This window comes from Martes martes (genome assembly GCF_963455335.1).
Source record: "Martes martes genome assembly, chromosome: 2".
Classification (NCBI taxonomy): domain Eukaryota; kingdom Metazoa; phylum Chordata; class Mammalia; order Carnivora; family Mustelidae; genus Martes; species Martes martes.
In genome coordinates, this window is record NC_137889.1 from 118,065,539 (window position 1) to 118,078,165 (window position 12,627).

Below are 12,627 nucleotides of genomic sequence, written 5' to 3' on the forward strand. Positions count from 1 at the left end.
ATATGATCATGTTTGGAGAGAGAGTTTTTAAGAGGTAACTAAGTGTAAGTGGAGTCATCAAGGTAAGGTCCTAATCCAGTAGGATTGGTGCCCTTGTCAGAAGAGGGAGAGATATCTCTGTGCGCATGTACATGCAGGCACTGAGGAAATGGCCCAGGGCACAGGCGTGAGGGCAGCCGTGTGCAAGCAGAAAGACAGTTCTCACCAGAACCTGACCCCGATGGTGTCCCGAACTTGGACTTTCAAAAATCTGTGTTCTCTCTGTATTAAGGGCCTTGGTTTTATAAATCAAATTCAAGTGCCTCAGATCACTTACATTTTCTAATACCCTAATGGATGTAAAAAGTATATAAGATATCTTTCAGGAGTTGAAACTCTTAAAAAGAACATTATTAAATACACTGATGTAGATTTTGTCACATCATAAAAACCCATGAGTAGACACAAAAATCTATATCAAAAGCAGTATATGGAAGAAGAAAAATGTTCCACTTCTTTTGTAATAGATAAAAATTCAGCTTTTAAAAGGATGCAGATCTCTTGTGGAGAAAGAACACTTTATGTAATTTTTTATATAAAAAATTTATATAAAATTTTATATAATTTTTTTATATATAAATTTGTCTTTATATAAAGTTTTTAGCAGAACACTGTAGGCTCTGTAAAACCCAATGAGAGATAAGCAGTATTCAGGACAATAAATGTCTCCAGTAAGAAAAGAAGTCTTCTCCTCTCCCTACATACTGTAATCATTACAAAGATGAAAACGAAGTGAAAGAGAACATGTCCCCCTTACAAATCGAATGTGAGTGGTCTGCAAGGTCCCAAGGAGCAGGAAAGGAGTTTGCTATTTGTTATCATGTCTCTTGGACTGAACGTGGAAGAATACATCATGGAGTGGCTGGAAGAGCGTCGTCTTGCCAGGAAGGCAGCCCTGGCTTGGAGTTTCTGCCACCATTTCCCTGTGGATGACAGGCCTGTTCCTGAGACTTCCTTCACCCCCATTTTCATTTCTGCAGCCAGTGGGTGGAGAGGAAGTTACACGAGGCATCTGTAATGCTCCTCGTGTGGCCCCAACGTGCACCCCACACATTTTAGCCTCCCATACTCACCTTGGTTAAACAAAGAGAATGATAACTAGCCTGCATTTTTAAAAATAATGACTTGGCCCTCTAAGGAGGAAGAGAGTTCTTCATATGGGTCTCATGCCAGGACCTGGACGTGACATCGCCACCTCCAAGGCTACATCTGTAGGCAATTTCACTCATCTCAAATATATTTTACTATTTCCATCTTTGCCTCTGATTTTTTTGTTTGTTTGTTTTTTGGGGTTTTTTTTGGACAGCTACACTTCCTTCATTTTTCAGTTCATTAAACATTCTGACCTCTTACCAGATATCAAACAGATTGGAGTTTTGTTTTCTCAACATAACTGCTGATTTCAAAGAGTTCAATGATAAAAGAGAATCTAGGTGTTTGTATAATGTTCAAAGAATTTCAGAAAAATAGAAAGACTAGAAAAAGCAACACCACATGTTGAATAAAAGCCTGTGCTTTGAAATAAATGGACCTAATTTCAAATGTAGACTCTACTAATTACTAATATGGTGACCTGGGAAAAACCTTTAGACCTCTGAGTATCAAGGTCTTCTCTAAAACAAAAATAATCCCGTCTGACAGGATAGTTGTAAGGTTGGACAAGATTGGGTACGTGAAGTTCTTAGCACAAAACCTGACATGTAGTAAGCCCCTGATAAATTATCATTTACATCACTCAGATTGAGTACAGCATTTTGCCAAATTAGTATGTGCATGTCTTGCCCCTAGCAGGGCATAACTGGGAGCTGGGTAAGGGCGGAAAAAAAAAAAATCGGGGGGTTAGTTTTTTCTAGTGATCAACAAGCTTCTTGATATTTGGTTTGTTGGAATATTCTTCAGCTTTCATGATGTTTTGTGAAACCAGAGACAGAATGGAAACAGAGACGGAGCAAGGAAATAGATGAACTCCCATCTACCCGCCATCAGATATTGACTGAACAATCATCAGGTTCCAGGCTGGGTATTAGCTGCATTTGTGTTCAGGACTAAAAGGAAAGCGCATACAGTTGGTTCTATCTCTAGCATATGTTCCAAATCTGTCTGCTGCCTCCTTGCTTTTACTGCACTCCCACGATGGAGCCCTTGAGAGCAGCCATCAGACTACCGCCCCCCTAACCAGTTTCCCTGCTCCCACTCTTGTTTACACATCCATCCATCATCTACCAACTGTCAGAAAAATTTGCTAGAGCTATAAATCAAATTTGGTCAGTCCCCTAGTTAAACATCCTTTGGCAAAATATTTCCTGTGAAGACCCTATGTGACTGGACCCCTGAGTACGTATCACATCTGATCGCATGCCCCACGCTTTCAGCCCTAGTCAGATCACCCTTCCCTGAGCCCCCCTCCCTCCAAGGGGTCAGACTGCACCTGGCGGTCCCTCAGCCTAGAAGGTTCAGGCACCTTGTCTACCAATGTGGCTGCTTCTCATCTCAGTTCTGCCACCTCAGAGAGGTCCTCCTAGACTACCCCTGCTACATTCCCATCTTCTCCCCCCTGTCTCCCTTCTATCAGAAGCACTAATCACAATCTATAATTCCCTCTCTTATTTTTATCACTTGTCTGTAAGTCCCTGGCAAGAGACACACTGCCTGTCACATTCTCAATTGTATTCTCTGCAGGGCAGGCATTGTTGAATGAATGAAGGATCCAAACACTGGCAAAAAAACAAAAGAAAAAAATGTCATGTCTTCCTATGGTAAGGGTTCATGGAAATGTAACTTCACGATCCTCGCAAGAGCACGTAGCATAGCATACATACTTGGTGTTGGACACCAGCAACAGATCGCTGAACAAGAAGAGGTACCGCTTCTGCCTCCTCCAGCCTCTCTTGAGCTCCACGGGGCTGTGGATTATAAGCAGGGAACCAGCGGGAGCCTCAGATGATGTAGTGCCTTCGCTTTGGGTGTCCACCTCAACAGAAGAGCTCTTCCTGCAACCCACCAAAGACCACAGAGCAACCAGTTACCAGTTAAATATACAATAGAGTTGTATGCTACATGTCAAGGTACACACAGCACTGAAATTTAGTCTCCACCCCCAAAACAGGGCGCCAGAGCTCACATTCAGGGATCACTGAGTTATAGAAAGCTATTGAAGGAGGTGAGGTAGGGGCGCCTGGGTGGCTCAGTTGGTTAAGTGTCTGCCTTCGGCTCAGGTCAGGATCCCAGGTCCAGGGATTGAGTCCCACGTCGGGGTCACTGCTCAGCTTCTGCCTCCTCCTCTACCCCACCCCTCTGCTCCTGCTCTCTCTCTCTCACATACATTCACTCTTTCTAAAATAAAGAAGCAAAATCTTAAAAGAGAGAGAGATGAGGTCACTTGGGGAATTGATGCAGATGGGGAACAGTTTCAAGGACAAAGACCTTGGGCAGGCCAACACTTAGAGGCGGGGTAGAGAAAGCAGCAAAGCTAACCATGAGTTGTTAGGAAGGGGAGAACCAAGAGGTAAAGTGTATTACAAGAAGGCAAACAAACCACAACAACGAAAAGGACAATTTGTGGCCTAATATAAAACAAAATGATATGGTGTTTGTGAAGGATTAATTACAACTTGCTTTCATGTTAAGATAAAAATGAAGACAACTGAAGATTCTGGAAATTAAACCTGGTCTTATCCAAATCAATATTCACATTTGGGGGAAAAATTCTCAAAGTTCGACAAGAATACTGGAAACACCAAAAAGTTTCTAAACACAAGAATTCGTTTAGCTATTACTTGGCTGAGCTCTAAGCTCTGATAGGACTTTCTGGTCGTAACAGGTAAAACAACTCAATTAAACAGAATGCAAAAATTCTTTCATAAGTAGGACAGATATTTTCATACACCTGGGAAAATTCTGTCTCGTGGAGCCAAGAAAGTGTCTCCCCCCAAGACTGTAACGCCTGCTCTCTTCTGCTCAGCAGCACTGAATCTTAGGAACCTGAGTAGCTTTTTATGAAGCTGGTGCTGAAGTTAGTCCATTAGTTTAAAAGTATTAGAAGAAACAAAAGAGAACAACACTTCCTGTTACCGTCAGTTTGTTTGAGGCTGAAAAATAGTAATATCAAAAGACTACCTTATGCGGTGAAGCCTTGAACGACCACCTATAAGTTCAGACGGCTTTCTGATTGACGTGAACATCGTTTTGTCTTCAGTTCTCAGGACTGAAAATCGAGTGAGTCTACAGCTCTTGGCAGAGTACTGTAAAGTGCCTGAAGCCTCAGGATTCCACAGTAGCCCGAGAGCACTGCCATTATGACATCACGGATCTAAGGCTCATGTCATAACTGCCAAACTGACATACTTGTTTCCCTGGTTTGGCCTGCATGTTTTGATTTTTTAAAAGTAAACCTTTTCAGTTTGAAATAACTATAGATTTATGTGAGGCTATAAGAAATAATACAGAGAAATTACACCAATTTATTACAGATAGAGACTTCCAGACACTTCTATCACCACAAGGATCCTTCCTTTTACCCTTTTACAACCACACAAACTACCTCCCACCTCCATGACCCCTTAATCCCTGGAAGTCACAAATCTGTTCTCCATGTGTACAATTTTGCCATTTCAAGAATGGTATACAGATGGGATCATAGAGTATGTAAAGTTTTTGTGATTTGCTTTTGTCCGTTCAGCATAACTGGAGTCACCTGGCTTGCCGCAGGTGCTTGTGGTTCATTTCTCTGTGTCTCTTAGTAGTATGGCAGGGTATGGGTGTATCACAGTTTGCTTCACCACTGGCTGAAAGGGTTCTGAATCGTCCGCAGGCTTGGGCTGTCACTAATAAAGCTGCTGGAAACAGCTGTGTACAGGTTTTTGTGTCACCATTGGTCTTCACCTCTCTGGGCTAAACGCCCAGGAGTCCAACTGCCAGGTGCTAGGGTTAGCTGCTCTGTTTTGTTTTGGTTTGTTTTTAAGAAACTGTCCAACTGTTTTCCAGAATGGTTCTGCCAATTCACATTCGCACTGGTACTGTAGGAGTGATTCAGTTTCCCCACATCCACACTAGCACTGGGTGTTGTCATTTTTTATTTTAGCTATTCTGGTAGCTGTGTAGTGATATCTCCCTGTGGATTTAATGTGCATTTCCCTAATGGCTAGTGATGCTGAACATCTATTTCCCATCTGGACATCATCTTAGTGTTACAGAACCTACAGTAGTCTGTTAAAAACATTTTCCGTGAAGATGGTGTTCCTTGACCACTGGGAAACTGACCGTTTTACAGTTGAGGCAGCTGCTGAACAGACAGGTTAGACGCTTTCAATCCAAGTGGCTGTGACATAAAATGAAGGATTCAAATCCAGCCTACTCAGGAGGTCACCCAGCTTCCCATGAGGGCCCCCCACTCTTCTCACATGGACAGCATCTTTCCTTTGACAACTGTGGAGGACTGAAATTGGATCCTACTAACAAAGTCTATGGTTTTCCTTGAAGGCACCTATACCAGGTATGTAAATTCCCTTTCTTTTACTCCCCACTCAACTCTATGGACCTCAAGGAAAGAGTCTATGTCTGATTTATCATTTAATTCTCACAAACACTGGCACATTGGAGGAATTCAAAAATTCTATTGAATGGATGAATGAAAGAGTTTTCTGGCATGGATAGAGGGGGAAAAGGCGTGACTTAAAATAGTCTCTCTCTCATTTACTTCATCCATTCAAGATAGTGTTTGAACCCATACTAGGAGAAAGGCTCTTAATAGGTCTGAGCAACAGGGAGCCAGGCCCAACTCTCAGAAAACCAGGATTTAAATATGGGGAGGGGGGCAGACATTAAACAGAGTGCCATAAATAACTGTAACACCAGACTCTGGGAAGTGCTGCAAAGAAAAATTCAAGAGTGAGATGAGAAATTAAAAGAGGGACCTGACATCTGATTTCAACTATGGAGAGGAAGGATCCTTTGAAGAGCTCATTTGAAATAAGCTTTAAAGAATAATTTGGGATTAATTAGAGAGAGGAGAGAAAAGAGGAAGGAAGAGGGAGGTGACAAGAAGAGAAGTGGGTTGGGAGGGAAGATAAATTTTTCAGGTGAAGGGACAGAATGTGAGTATGTGACGTTTCAGAGACATGGAAGAGTTTGCTAGGTTGGAGACACGGGCAGAAGGTACAGGAACATGAAATATGCCTGAAAAAGTAGGTAGAGATCAGAGCACATGTCTGATGGTCCTTTTAGACTTTATTGAGGCCTCTCATCTTAAAACCAAACTAGCACAGAAGTGACACGTAGATAGTGGTCTTCAGACTTCTTACCACTTTTATTTTTTTTATTTTTATTTTTTAGATTTTATTTATTTATTTGGGGTGGGGGGCACCAGAGGGAGAGAGACAAGCACAAACGGTTCAAAGCATGGAGCCCGACCTAGGGCTCAGTCTCACGACCTTAAGATCATGTCCTGAGCCAAAAACAAGAGTCAGAAGCTTAACTGACTAAGCCACCCAGGCGCCCCTTCTCACCACTTTAAAAGGGATAAGTGCTACTCTGGACATGCTTCACTGTATTACAACCATGGAGGCTCATGGCCAACACTTTCAGGCCTCCATCAAGCATCTGTCAAAATTTATTTAAGGTAAAAATGTAGGCAGACTTATCTCTGCACCTTCCCCAGTTCCCAGATTTTGTCCCATTCTCTCCCTCTCCCTTCAGAGAGGTTACAGATTTAGATGCCAGGAAAACTTCTCTCCTTCTAGACTCTAGTTCCTGCTTATCAATTCTGATGTGCATCAGATTTATTTGGGGGAACTTTTCAGGCGCTCCTCCTGAAACCTCCTTCCCCAGAGGTTCTGATTCATCAGATCCGGAAAAACCTGTATTTTTAAAAAGCTTTCTGAATGATTCTTATATGTAACCAGGATTATGAGTAACTCGTTTCTAGGAATTAATTGAGAAAGATGTAGTGTTCTGATACTATCTTTCCCTTGTAGTAAAGCAAAGGAAAGTTTCTCTTAGAAAGATAAAGGGAGCTTTCCTTAGTCATGTAATAGTTACCTTTATAGTAATAGCTAAAGCTTCATTTCTTCCAAAATACCATTGCTATGTGTGTTAATTTGATGAATGAGCTCTAAATAGAGTAATAGTGATAGGGTATGTTTTCATCAATTTCATTGAACACTTAACTTTTCACCCTAAATATCAAATAGAAGAGATAGTATAAAGTGGTCCTATGCCCATAATACCAACATTTTTAAGCATGTTGCAAAGACAAGACTATTTTCTTAATTCAATTTTTTTCTTTTAAATTTCCTGTCTTTATTTTATTTCAATTCCAGTATAATTAACATACAGCATTATATTAGTTTCAGGTCTACAATATAGTGTATACAACAATTCTTTTTTTTTTTTTAAGATTTTATTTATTTATTTGACAGAGAGAGACACAGCGAGAGAGGAAACACAAGCAGGGGCAGAGGGAGAGGAAGAAGCAGGCTTCCCGCTGAGCAGGGAGCCCCACGCTCAATCTCAGGACCCTAGAAACATGACCTGAGCCGAAGACAGGCGCTTAACAACTGAGCCATCCAGGTACAATTCTATACATTACTCACCACTCATCATGATAAGTGTACTCTTAATCCCCATCACCTATTTCACCCATCCCCCACCCACCTCCCTTCTGATAACCATCAGTTTGTTTTCTATAGCGAAGAGTCTGTTTTTTGGTTTGTCTCTTTTTCTTTATTCATATGTTTTGTTTCTTAAATTCTGCATATAAGTGAAGTCATATGGTATTTGTCTTTCTCTGACTTATTTCACTTAGCATTATACCCTCTGGATCCATCCATGTTGTTGCAAATGGCAAGATTTCGTTCTTTTTTATGGCTGAATAATATTCCATTGTATATATATATACCACATTTTATTTATCCATTCATCTATCAGTGGACACTTGGGCTGACTCCATAATTTGGCTACTGTAAATAGGGACAGAAGAAGAGGGAGAAGGAATCACGAGCAGACTCTGTGCTGAGTGCAGAGCCCAAGGTAGAGGTTGATCCCACAATCAGAGATTATGACCTGAGCCAAAATCATGAGCCAGACTCTTAACCAACTGAGCCACCCAGGTACCCCATAAATTAGTGTTTTTCTATTTGGGGGGGTAAATACTCAGTACTGGATCATATAGCAATTCTATTTTTAATTTTTTGAGGAACTTCCATATTGTTTTCCACAGTGGCTGCACGAGTTTGCATTCCCAACAGTGCATAAGAGCTCCTTTCTTCCTCCACATTCTCGCCAAAACCTCTTGGTTCTTATGTTGTTGATTTTGGCCATTTGGACAGGTGTGAGGTGATAGCTCACTGTGGTTTTCATTTGCATTTCCCTGATGATGAGTGATGTTGAACATCTTTTTGTGTGTCTGTTGGCCATCTGTATGTCTTCTTTGGAGAAATGTCTGTTCATGTCTTCTGCCCATTTTTTAAATTGGATTATTTGTGGGTTTTGGTGCTGAGTTGTATAACTTCTTTATATTTTGGATACTAGCCTTTTATGTCATTTGCAAATATCTCCTCCCATTCAGTAAGTTGTCTACTAGTTTTGTTGGTTGTTTTCTTTGCTGTGCAAAAGATTTTTATTCTGATGTATTCCCAATAATTTATTTTTGCTTTTGATTCCCTTGCCTCAGGGTACATATCTAGAAAGATATTGTTACAGCCAGTGTCAGAGAAATTATTGCCTGTGCTTTCTTCTAGGACTTTTTTGAATTCAGTTCTCATATTTAGGTCTTTAATCCAGTCTGAATTTTATTTTTGTGTATAGTGTAAGAAAATGGTCCAGTTTCATTCTTTTGGATGTAGCTGTCCAGTTTTCCCAATATCAGTTTTTAAAGAGATTATCTTTTTTGCATTGTATATTCTTGCCTCCCTTGTTGTACATTAACTGACCATAAAATCGTGGGTTTATTTCTGTATTCTCTATTCTGTTCCATCCATCTATTGCCTACTTTTCTATCAATACCATACTATTTTGTTTTATTACAGCTTTGTTGATATATCTTGAAATCTGGGATTGTGATACCTCCAATTTTGTTCTTTTTCAAGATCGTTTTGGCTATTTGTGGCCTTTTGTGGTACCATGAATATTTTAGAATTATTTACTCTAGTTCTGTGAAAAATGCTATTCGTATTTTGATATGGATTGCATTGAGTCTGTAGATTATTTGGTGTATGGGGCATTTTAAAGTATTTGTTCTTCCATCAATAAGCATGGGATATTGTTCCATTCATGTTGTCTTCAATTTTTTCATCAGTGTTTTATAGTGTTCAGAGAGAGTATAGGTCTTTCACTTCCTTATTCAAGTTTATTCCTAGGTATTTTACTATTTTTCATGTAATTGTGAATGAGACTGTTTCTTAATTTTTCTTTCTGTTCCTTTATTATTCGTGTACAGAAATGCAGTGGATTTCTGTATATTGATTTTGTATCCTGTGACTTTCCTGAACTCATTTATCAGTTTTAGTTTATTTTTGGTGGAGTCTTGAGGGTTTTCTATATATAGTATCATGTCATCTGCAAATAATGAAAGTTTTACTTCTTCCTTACCCATTTGGATTTTGCTTATCTCTTCTTCTTTTCTGATTGCTGGGGCTAGGACTTCCAGTACTATGCTGAATAAAAGAAGTGAGAGTGGACATCCTTGTCTTGTTCCTGATCTTGGGGAAAGCTCTTAGTATCTCACCATTGAGTATATTTGCCATAGGTTTTTATATGATCTTTATTATGTTGAGGTATATTCCCTCTAAAACTACTTTGTTAGCGTTTTTCTCATGAATGGATGTTGTACTTTGTCAAATGCTTTTGTGCATCTATTAAAATGATCATGTGTTTTTTATCCTTTCTCTTGTTGATGTGATGTATGATGTTAATTGATTTGTGAAAATGAATCATGTTTGCATCCTAGGAATAAATCCCATTTGGTCATGGTGAATGATTTTTTAATGTATTGTTGGATTTGGTTGGCTAATATTTTGTTGAGGATTTTTGCATCTATGTTCATCAGAGATACTGGCCTGTAGTTCTCTCTCTCTTTCTCTCTCTCTCTCTCTCTCTTTTTTTTTTTTTTGTAGTGTCTCTATCTGGTTTTGGTATCAGGGTAATGGTAGCCTCATAGGATGAATTTGGAAGCTTTTCTTCTTGTGTTTTTTGAAGTAGTTTGAGAATAGGCATTAACTCTTCTTTAAATTCTTGCTAAAATTCACCTGTGAAATCATCTGGTCCTGGACTTTTGTTTGTTGGGAGTGTTTTGATTACTGATTCAATTTCATTGCTGGTAATTGGTCTGTTCAAGTTTTCTATTTCTTCCTGATTCAGTTCTGGGGTGTTATATGTTTCTAGGAATTTATCTATTTCTCCTAGTTGTCCAATTTGTTTGCATACAATTTTTCATAATACTCTTACAATCCTTCATATTTCTGTGGTTTTGGTTGTCATTTCTCCTCTTTCACTTCTGATCTTTTTTATTTGAGCCCCCCGCCCCCACACCCCCATCTCTCTCGCTCTCTCTCTTTCTAATGAGTCTGGCTAAAGTTTCATCAATGTGGTTGATATTTTCAAAAAACCAGCTCCTGGTTTCATTGATCTGCTCTATTTTCCCCCTTAGTTTCTATTTCATTTATTTCTGCTCTAATCTTTATTATTCTTCTTCTGCTGGTTCTGGGTTTTGTTTTTTCTTTTTCTAGCTTCTGTAGATGTGAGTTTAGGTTGTTTATTTGATATTTTTCTTGCTTCTTGAGGTAGACCTGGATTGCTATAAACTTTCCTTGTAGAACAGCTTTTGCTGGATTCCAAAGTTTTTGGACCATTGTGTTTTCATTTTCATTTGTCTCCATGTATTTTTTAATTTATTCTTTGATTTCTTCCCTTAAAATTTTAAATCTTTGATTAACAATGTGCATACTGGAAAACATTCTTCAGTGTCAGGAGCATGAGCTCTAGAATCCAATTACCTAGTTGTAATCCTTCCTCATGACTTATTATCTACGTGTCACTGGGTAAACCAGTTACACTTCTAAAGCCTCTATGTCCTCATCTATAAACTCAAGATGACAACGATAAAAGCACCTGGGTTTGTTATGAGAATTAAATGAGATTATACTGCAGAAATGTTAGTATGATACCACACAGAGTAATCCTTCAAATAATTTAGTTATGCTTATAGGAGACAATGAGACTTTTTATTCAAAAATAGCAACAATATCATGGGCATTTTCCCCATGACCAAAAGCAGGGAGAGAGAACAGGTAGTAATGCCGATTGAGTAACAACAAATTGCCAAGTTCTTTGCCAGGCAGTTTATGGGTATCATCTCATTTCCTTGCAGCAGATTTGTGGGGTAAGAATCATTATTTCCACTTTATAGATGGAGAAACTGAAGCTTAGTAAAGTTAAGTAACTGAGAACCACATACCTGATATCTGTAGAGTCAAGTTTGTCTAATTTCAAAGTCATATAGTTTTTCCTCACCTAAACAATGTTTCCCTTCTGGGGGAGGAAAGAAAATATATTTTAAGCCACATCCCATTTAGGTTGGCTCCCACATTATTTAATTGACACAAATGTGAGTGTTTTTATCAACTGTCAGTGTTTGTATATGGTGCCCATATCCCACTCTGTCTCTCCTCCCTGAAATGGCTGGTTGTAGAATCCTAAGCCACTGCTGGTTCCATGTCCTAACTCTCAGATAGGAAGTTTGCATCAGCTCCCAAGGTGGACAGGAGACTCCTGTTACTTTATGGATCAGATCTTAGGCTTTAGATAGGTGGGGAGTAGGAGTCAGGACTGTGAAAGTCTAATGATTCCCTTCCTGATGTCTAGTGGTTCACATCCCTATGATAGATACCAGGCTGTAAATTGTACCTCCTCAGCTTGATCCCCATCCTGGATCAGTATCCCTATGAGTAATTTCTCTCCTGAATCTGGCACTCTCGACTTTGTCCTACCACGAATTGATTTTTATCTCTATAAAGAGAGGGAAAAATGTATGCCCAGGCCTTGGCAGGGAGTGCTCACTCTACTACCCTTTGCTGCCCTCTACTGACCATACTGGAAATACATTTAACCTTTCAGGCCCTTGGCCCAAAGCAAACAGATACTACCGTGAGTGAAACCAGGCACAAAAAATTTGAGGTGCACCAAAAAACTAAGTAAATAGAATATGATATTTTAATGTATTATTTTTAAAAGTCAATTTTCAAAAAGTAAATGGTGAACAAAATACTTAAATGTACCCTAAAATAGTACTACTAGCTTATATGTACATAAACACTGCCGTCCATCTTTTCATTCAAGAAAGAGGTCTAATGGGGCGCCTGGGTGGCTCAGTGGGTTAAAGCCTCTGCCTTCGGCTCAGGTCATGATCTCAGGGTCCTGGGATCGAGCCCCGCATCAGGCTCTCTGCTCAGCGGGGAGCCTGCTTCCCTTCCTCTCTCTCTCTGCCTGCCTCTCTGCCTGCTTGTGATCTCTGTCAAATAAATAAATCTTTAAAAAAAAAAAGAAAGAAAGAAAGAGGTCTAATACCACAGTGGCAAATCATACTACCAATACTGG